Genomic DNA, 20438 nt, shown 5'->3' with positions numbered 1-20438 from the left:
CTCTATGACATTTTCTATCAATCTCTATCACTCTCTGATACTCTCTGACACACTCTGACACTCTCAGACACTCTCTATCACTCTTTATCACTCTCTGACACTCTCTGAAACTCTCAGACATTCTGTTACACACTCTGATACTCTCTAGCACTCTATGACACTCTCTGACGCTCTCTATCACTCTTGATCACTCCTTCACACACTCTGACACTCTCTATCACTCTCTCTCACTCTCTGACACTCTCTGACACTCTCTGACACTCTATATCACTCTCTATCACTCTGTGACACTCTCTGACACACTCTGACACTCTCTGACATTCTCAGACATACTCTATCACACTTTATCACTCTCTGACACACTCTGACACTCTCTGACACTCTCAGACACTCTCTGACACTCTCAGACACTCTCAGGCACTCTCTATCACTCGCTATCACTCACTGACACTCTTAATCACTCTCTGACACTCTGTATCACTCGCTATCACTCTCTGACACACTCTGTCATTCTCTGACACTCTCTATCACTCTCTGACACTCTCGATCACTCTCTGACGCTCTCTGACTCTCTCTATCACACAATGACTCTCTATGACACTCTATATCACTCTCTATCACTCTCTGACTCTCTCTGACACACTCTGAAACTCTCAGACACTCTCTATCACACTCCGTATCACTCTCTCACACCCAGTGACACTCTATATCACTCTCTGACACTCTATATCACTCTCTATCACTCTCTGACTCTCTCTGACAATCTCTATCACTCTCTATCACTCTCCTACACTCTCTGACACTCTCTATCACTCAATGACACTCTGTATCACTCTCTATCACTCTCTGACACTCTCTGTCATTCTCTGACACTCACTATCACTCTCTGACACTCTCGATCACTCTCTGACGCTCTCTGACACTCTCTATCACTCAATGACACTCTATGACACTCTATATCACTCCCTATCACTCTCTGACGCTCTCTGACACTCTCTATCACTCAATGACACTCTATGACACTGTATATCTCTCTCTATCACTCTCTGACACTCTCTGTCATTCTCTGACACTCACTATCACTCTCTGACACTCTCGATCACTCTCTGACGCTCTCTGACACTCTCTATCACTCAATGACACCCTATGACACTCTATATCACTCTCTATCACTCTCTGAAACTCTCAGACACTCTCTATCACACTCCGTATCACTCTCTGATACCCAATGACACTCTATATCACTCTCTGACACTCTATATCACTCTCTATCACTTTCTGACACTCTGACACTCTCTGACACTTTCAGACACTCTCTATCACTCTCTATCACTCTCAATCACGTTCTGACACTCTCTATCACTCTCTGACACTCTCTGACACTCAATCACTCTCTATCACTCTCTGACACTCTCTGACACTCTCAGACATTCTCTATCACTCTTTATCACACTTTATCACTCTCTGACACACTCTGACACACTCTGACACTCTCTGACACTCTCAGACACTCTCAGACACACTCGATCACTCGCTATCACTCTCTGACACTCAATCACTCTCTATCACTCTCTGACACTCTCTGACACTCTCTGACACTCTCAGACATTCTTTATCACTCTTTATCACTCTTTATCACTCTCTGACACACTCTGACACTCTCTGACACTCTCTGACACTCTCTGACACTCTTAATCACTCTCTGACACTCGTAATCACTCTCCATCACTCTATGACACTCTCTGACACTCTCAATCACTCTCTATCACTCTCTGACACTCTCAGAGGCACTCCATCACTCGATCACTCTCTGACTCTCTCAGACACTCTCTATCACTCTCTGACACTCACTGACACTCACTCTCTGTCACTCTCAGACACTCCCAGACACTCTCTGACACTCTCTGACACACTCAGACACTCTGTGACTCAGTCTGACACTCTCTATCACTCTCTGACACTCTCTGACACTCTCTGACAAACTCAGACACTCTGTGACTCAGTCTGACACTCTCTATCACTCTCTGACACTTTCCATCACTCAATGACACTCTGTGACACACTCTATCACTCTCCATTACTCTCTGACACTCTCTGACACACTCTGAAACTCTCAGACACTCTCAGACCCTCTCTATCACTCTCTATCACTCTCTGACACTCTCTATCAATCAATAACACTCTCTGAAAATCTCTATCACTCTATCACTCTCTGACACTCTCTGACACACTCTGACACTCTCTGACACACTCTGACACTCTCAGACACTCTCTATCACACTTTATCACTCTCTGAAACTCTCTGACATTCTCTGACACTCTCTATCACTCTCTGACACTCTCTATCACTCGCTATCACTCCTTGACACTCTCTATCTCTCTCTGACACTCTCGATCACTCTCTGACACTCTCAGATACTCTCAGACAATCTCTGACACTCTCAGACACTCTCAGACACTGTCTATCACTCTCTATCACTCTCTGACATTCTCTGACAAACTTAATCACTCTCTGACACTCTCTATCACTCTCTATCAATCTCTGAAACTCTCTATCACTCTCTGACACTCTCGATCACTCTCTGACACTCTCTGACACTCTCTGTCACTCAATGACACTCTATGACACTTTCTATCACTCTCTATCACTCTCTGATACTCTCTGACACACTCTGACACTCTCAGACACTCTCTATCACTCTTTATCACTCTCTGACACTCTCTGAAACTCTCAGACATTCTGTTACACACTCTGATACTCTCTAGCACTCTATGACACTCTCTGACGCTCTCTATCACTCTTGATCACTCCTTCACACACTCTGACACTCTCTATCACTCTCTCTCACTCTCTGACACTCTCTGACACTCTCTGACACTCGCTATCACTCTCGATCACTCTCTGACACTCTCAGATACTCTCAGATACTCTCAGACAATCTCTGACACTCTCAGACACTCTCAGACACTGTCTATCACTCTCTATCACTCTCTGACACTCTCTGACAAACTTAATCACTCTCTGACACTCTCTATCACTCTCTATCAATCTCTGAAACTCTCTATCACTCTCTGAAACTCTCGATCACTCTCTGACACTCTCGATCACTCTCTGACACTCTCTGACACTCTCTGTCACTCAATGACACTCTATGACACTTTCTATCACTCTCTATCACTCTCTGATACTCTCTGACACACTCTGACACTCTCAGACACTCTCTATCACTCTTTATCACTCTCTGACACTCTCTGAAACTCTCAGACATTCTGTTACACACTCTGATACTCTCTAGCACTCTATGACACTCTCTGACGCTCTCTATCACTCTTGATCACTCCTTCACACACTCTGACACTCTCTATCACTCTCTCTCACTCTCTGACACTCTCTGACACTCTCTGACACTCTATATCACTCTCTATCACTCTGTGACACTCTCTGACACACTCTGACACTCTCTGACATTCTCAGACATACTCTATCACACTTTATCACTCTCTGACACACTCTGACACTCTCTGACACTCTCAGACACTCTCTGACACTCTCAGACACTCTCAGGCACTCTCTATCACTCGCTATCACTCACTGACACTCTTAATCACTCTCTGACACTCTGTATCACTCGCTATCACTCTCTGACACACTCTGTCATTCTCTGACACTCTCTATCACTCTCTGACACTCTCGATCACTCTCTGACGCTCTCTGACTCTCTCTATCACACAATGACTCTCTATGACACTCTATATCACTCTCTATCACTCTCTGACTCTCTCTGACATACTCTGAAACTCTCAGACACTCTCTATCACTCTCTGACACTCTCTGTCATTCTCTGACACTCACTATCACTCTCTGACACTCTCGATCACTCTCTGACGCTCTCTGACACTCTCTATCACTCAATGACACTCTATGACACTCTATATCACTCCCTATCACTCTCTGACGCTCTCTGACACTCTCTATCACTCAATGACACTCTATGACACTGTATATCTCTCTCTATCACTCTCTGACACTCTCTGTCATTCTCTGACACTCACTATCACTCTCTGACACTCTCGATCACTCTCTGACGCTCTCTGACACTCTCTATCACTCAATGACACTCTATGACACTCTATATCACTCTCTGAAACTCTCAGACACTCTCTATCACACTCCGTATCACTCTCTGATACCCAATGACACTCTATATCACTCTCTGACACTCTCTGACACTCAATCACTCTCTATCACTCTCTGACACTCTCTGACACTCTCTGACACTCTCAGACATTCTTTATCACTCTTTATCACTCTTTATCACTCTCTGACACACTCTGACACTCTCTGACACTCTCTGACACTCTTAATCACTCTCTGACGCTCGTAATCACTCTCTATCACTCTCTGACACTCTCTGACACACCATGACATTCTCTATCACTCTCTATCACTCTCTGACACTCTCCATCACTCTATGACACTCTCTGACACTCTCAATCACTCTCTATCACTCTCTGACACTCTCAGAGGCACTCCATCACTCGATCACTCTCTGACTCTCTCAGACACTCTCTATCACTCTCTATCACTCTCTGACACTCACTGACACTCTCAGACACTCTCTGTCACTCTCAGACACTCCCAGACACTCTCTGACACTCTCTGACACACTCAGACACTCTGTGACTCAGTCTGACACTCTCTATCACTCTCTGACACTCTCTGACACTCTCTGACAAACTCAGACACTCTGTGACTCAGTCTGACACTCTCTATCACTCTCTGACACTCTCTGACACTTTCCATCACTCAATGACACTCTGTGACACACTCTATCACTCTCCATTACTCTCTGACACTCTCTGACACACTCTGAAACTCTCAGACACTCTCTGACACTCTCTATCACTCTCTATCACTCTCTGACTCTCTCTGACACTCTCTATCACTCTCTATCAATCTCTGACACTCTCTGACACTCTCTATCACTCAATGACACTCACTGACACTCTCTATCACTCTCTGACACAATCTATCACTCTCTGTCACTCTCAGACACTCTCTGACACTCTCTATCGCTCTCTGACACTCTCACACACTCTGAGACTCACTGAAACTGTCAGAAACTCTCTATCACTCTCTGACACTCTCTATCACTCTCTGACACTCACTGAAACTCTCAGACACTCTCTGTCACTCTCAGACACTCTCAGACACACTCTATCACTCTCTATCACACTCGAACGCTCTTTGACGCTCTCTGACACTCTCCGACGCTCTCAGACACTCTCTGACAATCTTTGACGCTCTCAGACAATCTCAGACATTCTCCATCACTCTCACAAACTCTCTATCACTCTCTGACACTCTCTGACACTCTCTGACACACTCAGACATACTCAATCACTCTCTATCACTCTCTGACACTCTCTGACACTCTCTAACACGCTCTATCACTCTCTGACACACTCTGACACACTCTGACACTCTCTGACACGCTCAGACACTCTCTATCACTCTCTATCACTCTCTGACACACTCTGACACTCTGACACTCTCAGACACTCTCTACCACTCTCTATCACTCTCTGACACTCTCTATCACTCTCTATCACTCTCTGACACTCTCTGACACTCTCTATCTCTCTCTATCACTCTCTGACACTCTCTGAAACTCTCTATCACTCTCTGATACTCTCTGACACACTCAGACACTCTGTGACACACTCTGACACTCTCTATCACTCTATGCCTCTCTCTGATGCTCTCCATCACTCTCTGACACTCTCTGTCACCCTCTGACAGTCTCTATCACTCTCTATCACTCTCTGACACTCTCTGACACTCTCTATCACTCTTTATCGCTCTCTGACACTCTCTGACACTCTCAGACATTCTGTGACACACTCTGACACTCTCTATCACTCTATGACACTCTCTGACGCTCTCTATCACTCTCGATCACTCTCTCACACACTCTGACACTCTCTATCACTCTCTATCACTCTCTGACACTCTCTGACGCTCTCTATCACTCTCGATCACTCTCTCACACACTCTGACACTCTTTATCACTCTCTATCACTCTCTGACATTCTCTATCACTCTCTGAAACTCTCTGACACTCTCTGACACGCAATGACACTCTCTGACACTCCCTATCACTCTCTACCATTCTCTGACACTCTCTGACACTCTCTGACACTTTCAGACACTCTCTATCACTCTCTATCACTCTCTATCACTTTCTGACATTCTCGATCACTCTCTGTCACTCTCTATCACTCTCTGACACTCTCTGACACTCTCTGACACTCTCTGACACTCTTTATCACTCTCTGACACACTCTGACACTCTCTGACACTCTCTGACACTCTCAGACACTCTCTGACACTCTATATCACTCTCTATCACTCTGTGACACTCTCTGACACACTCTGACACTCTCTGACATTCTCAGACATACTCTATCACACTTTATCACTCTCTGACACACTCTGACACTCTCTGACACTCTCAGACACTCTCTGACACTCTCAGACACTCTCAGGCACTCTCTATCACTCGCTATCACTCACTGACACTCTTAATCACTCTCTGACACTCTGTATCACTCGCTATCACTCTCTGACACACTCTGTCACTCTCTGACACTCTCTATCACTCTCTGACACTCTCGATCACTCTCTGACGCTCTCTGACTCTCTCTATCACACAATGACTCTCTATGACACTCTATATCACTCTCTATCACTCTCTGACTCTCTCTGACATACTCTGAAACTCTCAGACACTCTCTATCACACTCCGTATCACTCTCTCACACCCAGTGACACTCTATATCACTCTCTGACACTCTATATCACTCTCTATCACTCTCTGACTCTCTCTGACAATCTATATCACTCTCTATCACTCTCCTACACTCTCTGACATTCTCTATCACTCAATGACACTCTGTATCACTCTCTATCACTCTCTGACACTCTCTGTCATTCTCTGACACTCACTATCACTCTCTGACACTCTCGATCACTCTCTGACGCTCTCTGACACTCTCTATCACTCAATGACACTCTATGACACTCTATATCACTCCCTATCACTCTCTGACGCTCTCTGACACTCTCTATCACTCAATGACACTCTATGACGCTGTATATCTCTCTCTATCACTCTCTGACACTCTCTGTCATTCTCTGACACTCACTAGCACTCTCTGACACTCTCGATCACTCTCTGACGCTCTCTGACACTCTCTATCACTCAATGACACTCTATGACACTCTATATCACTCTCTGAAACTCTCAGACACTCTCTATCACACTCCGTATCACTCTCTGATACCCAATGACACTCTATATCACTCTCTGACACTCTATATCACTCTCTATCACTTTCTGACACTCTCTGACACTCTCTGACACTTTCAGACTCTCTCTATCCCTCTCTATCACTCTCAATCAGGTTCTGACACTCTCTATCACTCTCTGACACTCTCTGACACTCAATCACTCTCTATCACTCTCTGACACTCTCTGACACTCTCAGACATTCTTTATCACTCTTTATCACTCTCTGACACACTCTGACACTCTCTGACACTCTCTGACACTCTTAATCACTCTCTGACACTCGTAATCACTCTCTATCACTCTCTGACACACCATGACATTCTCTATCACTCTCTATCACTCTCTGACACTCTCCATCACTCTATGACACTCTCTGACACTCTCAATCACTCTCTATCACTCTCTGACACTCTCAGAGGCACTCCATCACTCGATCACTCTCTGACTCTCTCAGACACTCTCTATCACTCTCTGACACTCACTGACACTCTCAGACACTCTCTGTCACTCTCAGACACTCCCAGACACTCTCTGACACTCTCTGACACACTCAGACACTCTGTGACTCAGTCTGACACTCTCTATCACTCTCTGACACTCTCTGACACTCTCTGACAAACTCAGACACTCTGTGACTCAGTCTGACACTCTCTATCACTCTCTGACACTCTCTGACACTTTCCATCACTCAATGACACTCTGTGACACACTCTATCACTCTCCATTACTCTCTGACACTCTCTGACACTCTCTGAAACACTCAGACACTCTCTATCACACTCCGTATCACTCTCTGACACCCAATGACACTCTATATCACTCTCTGACACTCTATATCACTTTCTATCACTTTCTGTCACTCTCTGACACTCTCTGACACTCTCTATCACTCTCTATCACTCTCTGACTCTCTCTGACACTCTCTATCACTCTCTATCAATCTCTGACACTCTCTGACACTCTCTATCACTCAATGACACTCACTGACACTCTCTATCACTCTCTGACACAATCTATCACTCTCTGTCACTCTCAGACACACTCAGACACTCTCTATCACTCTCTGACACTCTCTATCACTCTCTGACACTCTCTATCGCTCTCTGACACTCTCACACACTCTGAGACTCACTGAAACTGTCAGACACTCTATATCACTCTCTATCACTCTCTGACACTCTCTATCACTCTCTGACACTCACTGAAACTCTCAGACACTCTCTGTCACTCTCAGACACTCTCAGACACACTCTATCACTCTCTATCACACTCGAACGCTCTTTGACGCTTTCTGACACTCTCCGACGCTCTCAGACACTCTCTGACAATCTTTGACGCTCTCAGACAATCTCAGACATTCTCCATCACTCTCAGAAACTCTCTATCACTCTCTGACACTCTCTGACACACTCAGACACACTCAATCACTCTCTATCACTCTCTGACACTCTCTGACACTCTCCAACACTCTCTATCACTCTCTGACACACTCTGACACACTCTGACACTCTCTGACACGCTCAGACACTCTCTATCACTCTCTATCACTCTCTGACACACTCTGACACTCTGACACTCTCAGACACTCTCTACCACTCTCTATCACTCTCTGACACTCTCTATCACTCTCTATCACTCTCTGACACTCTCTGACACTCTCTATCTCTCTCTATCACTCTCTGACACTCTCTGAAACTCTCTATCACTCTCTGATACTCTCTGACACACTCAGACACTCTGTGACACACTCTGACACTCTCTATCACTCTATGCCCCTCTCTGATGCTCTCCATCACTCTCTGACACTCTCTGTCACCCTCTGACAGTCTCTATCACTCTCTATCACTCTCTGACACTCTCTGACACTCTCTATCACTCTTTATCGCTCTCTGACACTCTCTGACACTCTCAGACATTCTGTGACACACTCTGACACTCTCTATCACTCTATGACACTCTCTGACGCTCTCTATCACTCTCGATCACTCTCTCACACACTCTGACACTCTCTATCACTCTCTATCACTCTCTGACACTCTCTGACACTCTCTGACGCTCTCTATCACTCTCGATCACTCTCTCACACACTCTGACACTCTTTATCATTCTCTATCACTCTCTGACATTCTCTATCACTCTCTGAAACTCTCTGACACTCTCTGACACGCAATGACACTCTCTGACACTCCCTATCACTCTCTACCATTCTCTGACACTCTCTGACACTCTCTGACACTTTCAGACACTCTCTATCACTCTCTATCACTCTCTATCACTTTCTGACATTCTCGATCACTCTCTGTCACTCTCTATCACTCTCTGACACTCTCTGACACTCTCAGACATTCTCTATCACTCTTTATCACTCTCTGACACACTCTGACACTCTCTGACACTCTCTGACACTCTCAGACACTCTCTGACACTCTATATCACTCTCTATCACTCTGTGACACTCTCTGACACACTCTGACACTCTCTGACATTCTCAGACATACTCTATCACACTTTATCACTCTCTGACACACTCTGACACTCTCTGACACTCTCAGACACTCTCTGACACTCTCAGAAACTCTCAGGCACTCTCTATCACTCGCTATCACTCCCTGACACTCTTAATCACTCTCTGACACTCTGTATCACTCGCTATCACTCTCTGACACACTCTGTCATTCTCTGACACTCTCTGTCACTCTCTGACACTCTCGATCACTCTCTGACGCTCTCTGACTCTCTCTATCACACAATGACTCTCTATGACACTCTATATCACTCTCTATCACTCTCTGACTCTCTCTGACATACTCTGAAACTCTCAGACACTCTCTATCACACTCCGTATCACTCTCTCACACCCAGTGACACTCTATATCACTCTCTGACACTCTATATAACTCTCTATCACTCTCTGACTCTCTCTGACAATCTCTATCACTCTCTATCACTCTCCTACACTCTCTGACACTCTCTATCACTCAATGACACTCTGTATCACTCTCTATCACTCTCTGACACTCTCTGTCATTCTCTGACACTCACTATCACTCTCTGACACTCTCGATCACTCTCTGACGCTCTCTGACACTCTCTATCACTCAATGACACTCTATGACACTCTATATCACTCCCTATCACTCTCTGACGCTCTCTGACACTCTCTATCACTCAATGACACTCTATGACACTGTATATCTCTCTCTATCACTCTCTGACACTCTCTGTCATTCTCTGACACTCACTATCACTCTCTGACACTCTCGATCACTCTCTGACGCTCTCTGACACTCTCTATCACTCAATGACACTCTATGACACTCTATATCACTCTCTGAAACTCTCAGACACTCTCTATCACACTCCGTATCACTCTCTGATACCCAATGACACTCTATATCACTCTCTGACACTCTATATCACTCTCTATCACTTTCTGACACTCTCTGACACTCTCTGACACTTTCAGACTCTCTCTATCACTCTCTATCACTCTCAATCACGTTCTGACACTCTCTATCACTCTCTGACACTCTCTGACACTCAATCACTCTCTATCACTCTCTGACACTCTCTGACACTCTCTGACACTCTCAGACATTCTTTATCACTCTTTATCACTCTTTATCACTCTCTGACACACTCTGACACTCTCTGACACTCTCTGACACTCTCTGACACTCTTAATCACTCTCTGACACTCGTAATCACTCTCTATCACTCTCTGACACTCTCTGACACACCATGACATTCTCTATCACTCTCTATCACTCTCTGACACTCTCCATCACTCTATGACACTCTCTGACACTCTCAATCACTCTCTATCACTCTCTGACACTCTCAGAGGCACTCCATCACTCGATCACTCTCTGACTCTCTCAGACACTCTCTATCACTCTCTGACACTCACTGACACTCTCAGACACTCTCTGTCACTCTCAGACACTCCCAGACACTCTCTGACACTCTCTGACACACTCAGACACTCTGTGACTCAGTCTGACACTCTCTATCACTCTCTGACACTCTCTGACACTCTCTGACAAACTCAGACACTCTGTGACTCAGTCTGACACTCTCTATCACTCTCTGACACTCTCTGACACTTTCCATCACTCACTGACACTCTGTGACACACTCTATCACTCTCCATTACTCTCTGACACTCTCTGACACACTCTGAAACTCTCAGACACTCTCTATCACACTCCGTATCACTCTCTGACACCCAATGACACTCTATATCACTCTCTGACACTCTATATCACTTTCTATCACTTTCTGTCACTCTCTGACACTCTCTGACACTCTCTATCACTCTCTATCACTCTCTGACTCTCTCTGACACTCTCTATCACTCTCTATCAATCTCTGACACTCTCTGACACTCTCTATCACTCAATGACACTCACTGACACTCTCTATCACTCTCTGACACAATCTATCACTCTCTGTCACTCTCAGACACTCTCAGACACTCTCTATCACTCTCTGACACTCTCTATCACTCTCTGACACTCTCTATCGCTCTCTGACACTCTCACACACTCTGAGACTCACTGAAACTGTCAGACACTCTATATCACTCTCTATCACTCTCTGACACTCTCTGACACTCTCAGAAACTCTCTATCACTCTCTGACACTCTCTATCACTCTCTGACACTCACTGAAACTCTCAGACACTCTCTGTCACTCTCAGACACTCTCAGACACACTCTATCACTCTCTATCACACTCGAACGCTCTTTGACGCTCTCTGACACTCTCCGACGCTCTCAGACACTCTCTGACAATCTTTGACGCTCTCAGACAATCTCAGACATTCTCCATCACTCTCAGAAACTCTCTATCACTCTCTGACACTCTCTGACACACTCAGACACTCACTATCACTCTCTGACACTCTCTATCAATCTCTGTCACTCTCTGACACACTCTGACACTCTCTGACACTCTCTGACACTCACTATCACTCTCTGACACTCTCTATCACTCTCTATCTCTCTCTGACACTCTCTGACAGTCTTTATCACACTCTATCACTCTCTGACACTCTCTATCTCTCTCTGACACTCTCTGACAGTCTCTATCACACTCTGACACTCTCTATCACTCTCTATCACTCTCTGACACTCTCTGACACTCTCTATCTCTCTCTATCACTCTCTGACACTCTCTGAAACTCTCTATCACTCTCTGATACTCTCTGACACACTCAGACACTCTGTGACTCACTCTGACACTCTCTATCACTCTATGCCACTCTCTGATGCTCTCCATCACTCTCTGACACTCTCTGTCACCCTCTGACAGTCTCTATCACTCTCTATCACTCTCTGACACTCTCTGACACTCTCTATCACTCTTTATCGCTCTCTGACACTCTCTGACACTCTCAGACATTCTGTGACACACTCTGACACTCTCTATCACTCTATGACACTCTCTGACGCTCTCTATCACTCTCGATCACTCTCTCACACACTCTGACACTCTCTATCACTCTCTATCACTCTCTGACACTCTCTGACACTCTCTGACGCTCTCTATCACTCTCGATCACTCTCTCACACACTCTGACACTCTTTATCACTCTCTATCACTCTCTGACATTCTCTATCACTCTCTGAAACTCTCTGACACTCTCTGACACGCAATGACACTCTCTGACACTCCCTATCACACTCCACCATTCTCTGACACTCTCTGACACTCTCTGACACTTTCAGACACTCTCTATCACTCTCTATCACTCTCTATCACTTTCTGACATTCTCGATCACTCTCTGTCACTCTCTATCACTCTCTGACACTCTCTGACACTCTCAGACATTCTCTATCACTCTTTATCACTCTCTGACACACTCTGACACTCTCTGACACTCTCTGACACTCTCAGACACTCTCAGACACTCTCTATCACTCGCTATCAATCTCTGACACTCTCTGACACTCTCTGACACTCTCTGACACTCTTAATCACTCTCTGACAATCTGTATCACTCTCTATCACTCTCTGACACTCTCTATCATTCTCTGACACTCTCGATCACTCTCTGACGCTCTCTTACACTCTCTATCACTCAATGACACTCTATGCCACTCTCTATCACTCTCTATCACTCTCTATCACTCTCTGATACTCTCTGACACACTCTGACACTCTCAGACGTTCTGTGACACACTCTGACACACTCTGTCACTCTATGACACTCTCTGACGCCCTCTATCAATCTCTATCACTCTCTGACACACTCTGACACTCTCTATCACACGCTATCACTCTCTGACACTCTCTGGCAATCTCCGACACTCGCTATCACTCTGTGATTCTCTCTGACAATCTCTATAACTCTCTATCACTCTCTGACACTCTCTGACACTCTCTGACACTCTCAGACACAATCTATCACTCTCTATCACTCTTTGACACTCTCAGAAACTCTCTAACACTCTCTATCACTCTCTGACACTCTCAGACACTCTCCATCACTCACTGACACTCACTGACACTCTCAGACACTCTCTGTCACTCTCTGTCACTCTCTGTCACTCTCTGTCACTCTCTGTCACTCTCAGACACTCTCAGACACTCTCTATCACTCTCTGACACTCTCTATCACTCTCTGAAACTCTCTATCGCTCTCTGAAACTCTCACACACTCTGAAACTCACTGAAAGTCTCAGACACTCTATATCACTCTCAATCACTCTCTGACACTCTCTGACACTCTCAGAAAATCTCTATAACACTCTGACACTCTCTATTACTCTCTGACATTCTGAGACACTCTCTATCACTCTCTGACACTCACTGTCACTCTTTGACACTCTCTGACACTCTCTATCACTCTCTGACACTCACTGACACTCTCAGACACTCTCTGTCATTCTCATACACTCTCTACCTCTCTCTTTCACACTCGAGCGCTCTTTGACGCTCTCTGACACTCTCTGACGCTCTCAGACACACTCAATCACTCTCTAACACTCTCTGACACTCTCTGACACTCTCTAACACTCTCTATCACTCTCTGACACACCCTGACACTCTCTGACACTCTCAGACACTCTCTATCACTCAATGACACTCTCTGAAAATCTCTATCACTCTTTATCACTCTCTGACACTCTCTGACTTTCTCTGACACTCTCTATCACTCTCTATCACTCTCTGACACTCTCTATCACTCTCTGACACTCTCTGACACTCTCTATCACTCTCCATCACTCTCCATCACTCTCCATCACTCTCTGACACTCTCTGACACTCTCTGAAACTCTCTATCACTCTCTATCACTCTCAGATACTCTCTGACACACTCAGACACTCTGTGACTCACTCTGACACTCTCTATCACTCTATGACACTCTCTGATGCTCTCTATCACTCTCTGACACTCTCTATCACCCTCTGACAGTCTCTATCACTCTCGATCACTCTCTGACACTCTCTGAAACTCTCTATCTCTCTCTATCACTCTCTTACACTCTCTGACACTCTCTTTCACTCAATGACAATCTGTGCCACTCTCTATCACTCTCCATCACTCTCTGACACTCTCTGACACACTCTGACACTCTCAGACACTCACGTTCACACTCCGTATCACACTCTGACAACCAACGACACTCTCTATCACTCTCTGACACTCTACATCTCTCTCTATCACTCTCTGACACTCTCTATCACTCTCTGACACTCTCTGACACTCTCTATCACTCTCGATCACTCTCTGACACTCTCTGACACTCTCTATCACTCAATGACGCTCTGTGACACTCTCTATCACTCTCTGACACTCTCTATCACTCTCTGACACTCTCTATCACTCTCTGACACTCTCTATCGCTCTCTGAAACTCTCTGACACTCTCTATCACTCTCGATCACTCTCTGACACTCTCTATCACTCAATGACACTCTGTCACACTCTCTATCACTCTCTGACACTCTCTGACATTCTCTATCACTCTCTATCACTCTCTGACACTCTCTGACACTCTCCATCAGTCTATGACACTCTCTGACACTCTCAATCACTCTCTATCACTCTCTGACACTCTCAGAGGCACTCCATCACTCTATCACTCTGTGACTCTCTCAGACACTCTCTATCACTCTCAGACACTCACTGACACTCTCAGACACTCTCTGTCACTCTCAGACACTCCCAGACACTCTCTGACACTCTCTGACACACTCAGACACTCTGTGACTCAGTCTGACACTCTTTATCACTCTCTGACACTCTCTGACACTTTCCATCACTCAATGACACTCTGTGACACACTCTATCACTCTCCATTACTCTCTGACACTCTCTGACACACTCTGAAACTCTCAGACACTCTCTATCACACTCCGTATCACTCTCTGTCACCCAATGACACTCTATATCACTCTCTGACACTCTATATCACTCTCTATCACTTTCTGTCACTCTCTGACACTCTCTATCACTCTCTGACACTCTCTGACACTCTCTGACACTCTCTATCACTCAATGACACTCTGTGACACTCTCTATCACTCTCTATCACTCTCTATCACTCTCTGACACTCTCTGACACACTCTGACACTCTGTATCACTCTCCATCAATCTCTGACACTCGCTATCACTCTCTGACTCTCTCTGACACACTCTACCCCTCTTTATCAATCTCTGACACTCTCTGACACTCACTATCACTCTATGACTCTCTCTGACACTCTCTATCACTCTCTATCACTCTCTATCACTCTCTGACAATCTCTGACACTCTCTGACACAATATATCACTCTCTATCACTCTCTGACACTCTCTGACATTCTCAGACACTCTCTATCACTCTCTATCTCGCTCTGACACTCTCAGACACTCTCTGTCACTCTCTGTCACTCTCTGTTACTCTCACACACTCTCAGACACTCTCAGACACTCTCTATCACTCTCTGTCACTCTCTGTCACTCTCACACACTCTCAGACACTCTCTATCACTCTCTGACACTCTCTATCACTCTCTGACACTCTCTATCTCTCTCTGTCACTCTCACACACTCTGACAATCTCTGACACTCTCAGACACTCTCTCTCACTATCTATCACTCTCTGACACTCTCTGACACTCTCAGAAACTCTCTGTCACTCTCTGAAACTCTCAGAAACTCTCTATCACTCTCTGACACTCTCTATCACTCTCTGACATTCTCAGACACTCTCTATCACTCTCTGACACTCTCTATCACTCTCTGACACTCTCTGACACTCTCTATCACTCTCTGACACTCACTGACACTCTCAGACACTCTCTGTCACTCTCAGACCCTCTCAGACACTCTCTATCACACTCTAACGCTCTGTGACGCTCTCAGACAATCTCAGACACTCTTTGACGCTCTCTGACACTCTCAGACACTCACTATCACTCTCAGGCACTCTCGATCACTCTCAGGCACTCTCGATCACTCTCTGACACTCTCTGACACTCTCAGACACACTCAATCACTCTCTATCACTCTCTGACACTCTCTAACACTCTCTATCACTCTCTGAACACTCTGACACTCTCTGACACTCTCAGACCCTCTCTATCACTCTCTATCACTCTCTGACACTCTCTATCAATCAATAACACTCTCTGAAAATCTCTATCACTCTATCACTCTCTGACACTCTCTGACACACTCTGACACTCTCTGACACACTCTGACACTCTCAGACACTCTCTATCACACTTTATCACTCTCTGAAACTCTCTGACATTCTCTGACACTCTCTATCACTCTCTGACACTCTCTATCACTCTCTATCACTCCTTGACACTCTCTATCTCTCTCTGACACACTCGATCACTCTCTGACACTCTCAGACACTCTCAGACAATCTCTGACACTCTCAGACACTCTCAGACACTGTCTATCACTCTCTATCACTCTCTGACACTCTCTGACACACTTAATCACTCTCTGACACTCTCTATCACTCTCTATCAATCTCTGAAACTCTCTATCACTCTCTGACACTCTCGATCACTCTCTGACACTCTCTGACACTCTCTGTCACTCAATGACACTCTATGACACTTTCTATCACTCTCTATCACTCTCTGATACTCTCTGACACACTCTGACACTCTCAGACACTCTCTATCACTCTTTATCACTCTCTGACACTCTCTGAAACTCTCAGACATTCTGTTACACACTCTGATACTCACTAGCACTCTATGACACTCTCTGACGCTCTCTATCACTCTTGATCACTCCTTCACACACTCTGACACTCTCTATCACTCTCTCTCACTCTCTGACACTCTCTGACACTCTCTGACACTCTATATCACTCTCTATCACTCTGTGACACTCTCTGACACACACTGACACTCTCTGACATTCTCAGACATACTCTATCACACTTTATCACTCTCTGACACACTCTGACACTCTCTGACACTCTCTGACACTCTCTGACACTCTCAGACACTCTCAGGCACTCTCTATCACTCGCTATCACTCACTGACACTCTTAATCACTCTCTGACACTCTGTATCACTCGCTATCACTCTCTGACACACTCTGTCATTCTCTGACACTCTCTATCACTCTCTGACGCTCGCTGACTCTCTCTATCACACAATGACTCTCTATGACACTCTATATCACTCTCTATCACTCTCTGACTCTCTCTGACACACTCTGAAACTCTCAGACACTCTCTATCACACTCCGTATCACTCTCTCACACCCAGTGACACTCTATATCACTCTCTGACACTCTATATCACTCTCTATCACTCTCTGACTCTCTCTGACAATCTCTATCACTCTCTATCACTCTCCTACACTCTCTGACACTCTCTATCACTCAATGACACTCTGTATCACTCTCTATCACTCTCTGACACTCTCTGTCATTCTCTGACACTCACTATCACTCTCTGACACTCTCGATCACTCTCTGACGCTCTCTGACACTCTCTATCACTCAGTGACACTCTATGACACTCTATATCACTCTCTATCACTCTCTGACGCTCTCTGACACTCTCTACCACTCAATGACACTCTATGACACTGTATATCTCTCTCTATCACTCTCTGACACTCTCTGTCATTCTCTGACACTCACTATCACTCTCTGACACTCTCGATCACTCTCTGACGCTCTCTGACACTCTCCATCACTCAATGACACTCTATGACACTCTATATCACTCTCTATCACTCTCTGAAACTCTCAGACACTCTCTATCACACTCCGTATCACTCTCTGATACCCAATGACACTCTATATCACTCTCTGACACTCTATATCACTCTCTATCACTTTCTGACACTCTCTGACACTCTCTGACACTTTCAGACACTCTCTATCACTCTCTATCACTCTCAATCACTTTCTGACACTCTCTATCACTCTCTGACACTCTCTGACACTCAATCACTCTCTATCACTCTCTATCACTCTCTGACACTCTCTGACACTCTCTGACACTCTCAGACATTCTTTATCACTCTTTATCACTCTTTATCACTCTCTGACACACTCTGACACTCTCTGACACTCTCTGACTCTCTCAGACTCTCTCAGACACTCTCTATCACTCGCTATCACTCTCTGACACTCTCTGACACTCTCTGACACTCTTAATCACTCACTGACACTCGTAATCACTTTCTATCACTCTCTGACACTCTCGATCAATCTCTGACGCTCTCTGACACTCTCTATCACTCAATGACACTCTATGACACTCTCTATCACTCTCTATCACTCTCTATCACTCTCTGATACTCTCTGACACACTCTGACACTCTCAGACGTTCTGTGACACACTCTGACACTCTCTGTCAATCGATGATTCTCTCTGATGCCCTCTATCACTCTCTATCTCTCTCCGACACTCTCTGACATTCTCTGACACTCTCTATCACACTCGATCACTCTCTGACACTCTCTGGCACTCTCTGACACTCGCTATCACTCTCAGGCACTCTCGATCACTCTCTGACACTCTCTGACACTCTCAGACACACTCAATCACTCTCTATCACTCTCTGACACTCTCTAACACTCTCTATCACTCTCTGAACACTCTGACACTCTCTGACACTCTCAGACCCTCTCTATCACTCTCTATCACTCTCTGACACTCTCTATCAATCAATAACACTCTCTGAAAATCTCTATCACTCTATCACTCTCTGACACTCTCTGACACACTCTGACACTCTCTGACACACTCTGACACTCTCAGACACTCTCTATCACACTTTATCACTCTCTGAAACTCTCTGACATTCTCTGACACTCTCTATCACTCTCTGACACTCTCTATCACTCTCTATCACTCCTTGACACTCTCTATCTCTCTCTGACACACTCGATCACTCTCTGACACTCTCAGACACTCTCAGACAATCTCTGACACTCTCAGACACTCTCAGACACTGTCTATCACTCTCTATCACTCTCTGACACTCTCTGACACACTTAATCACTCTCTGACACTCTCTATCACTCTCTATCAATCTCTGAAACTCTCTATCACTCTCTGACACTCTCGATCACTCTCTGACACTCTCTGACACTCTCTGTCACTCAATGACACTCTATGACACTTTCTATCACTCTCTATCACTCTCTGATACTCTCTGACACACTCTGACACTCTCAGACACTCTCTATCACTCTTTATCACTCTCTGACACTCTCTGAAACTCTCAGACATTCTGTTACACACTCTGATACTCACTAGCACTCTATGACACTCTCTGACGCTCTCTATCACTCTTGATCACTCCTTCACACACTCTGACACTCTCTATCACTCTCTCTCACTCTCTGACACTCTCTGACACTCTCTGACACTCTATATCACTCTCTATCACTCTGTGACACTCTCTGACACACACTGACACTCTCTGACATTCTCAGACATACTCTATCACACTTTATCACTCTCTGACACACTCTGACACTCTCTGACACTCTCTGACACTCTCTGACACTCTCTGACACTCTCAGACACTCTCAGGCACTCTCTATCACTCGCTATCACTCACTGACACTCTTAATCACTCTCTGACACTCT

The sequence above is a fragment of the Heterodontus francisci genome, chromosome 18 (assembly GCF_036365525.1).
Source record: "Heterodontus francisci isolate sHetFra1 chromosome 18, sHetFra1.hap1, whole genome shotgun sequence".
Classification (NCBI taxonomy): domain Eukaryota; kingdom Metazoa; phylum Chordata; class Chondrichthyes; order Heterodontiformes; family Heterodontidae; genus Heterodontus; species Heterodontus francisci.
The sequence above is the reverse complement of the archived record's forward strand: the minus strand, read 5'-3'. Positions refer to the sequence as shown.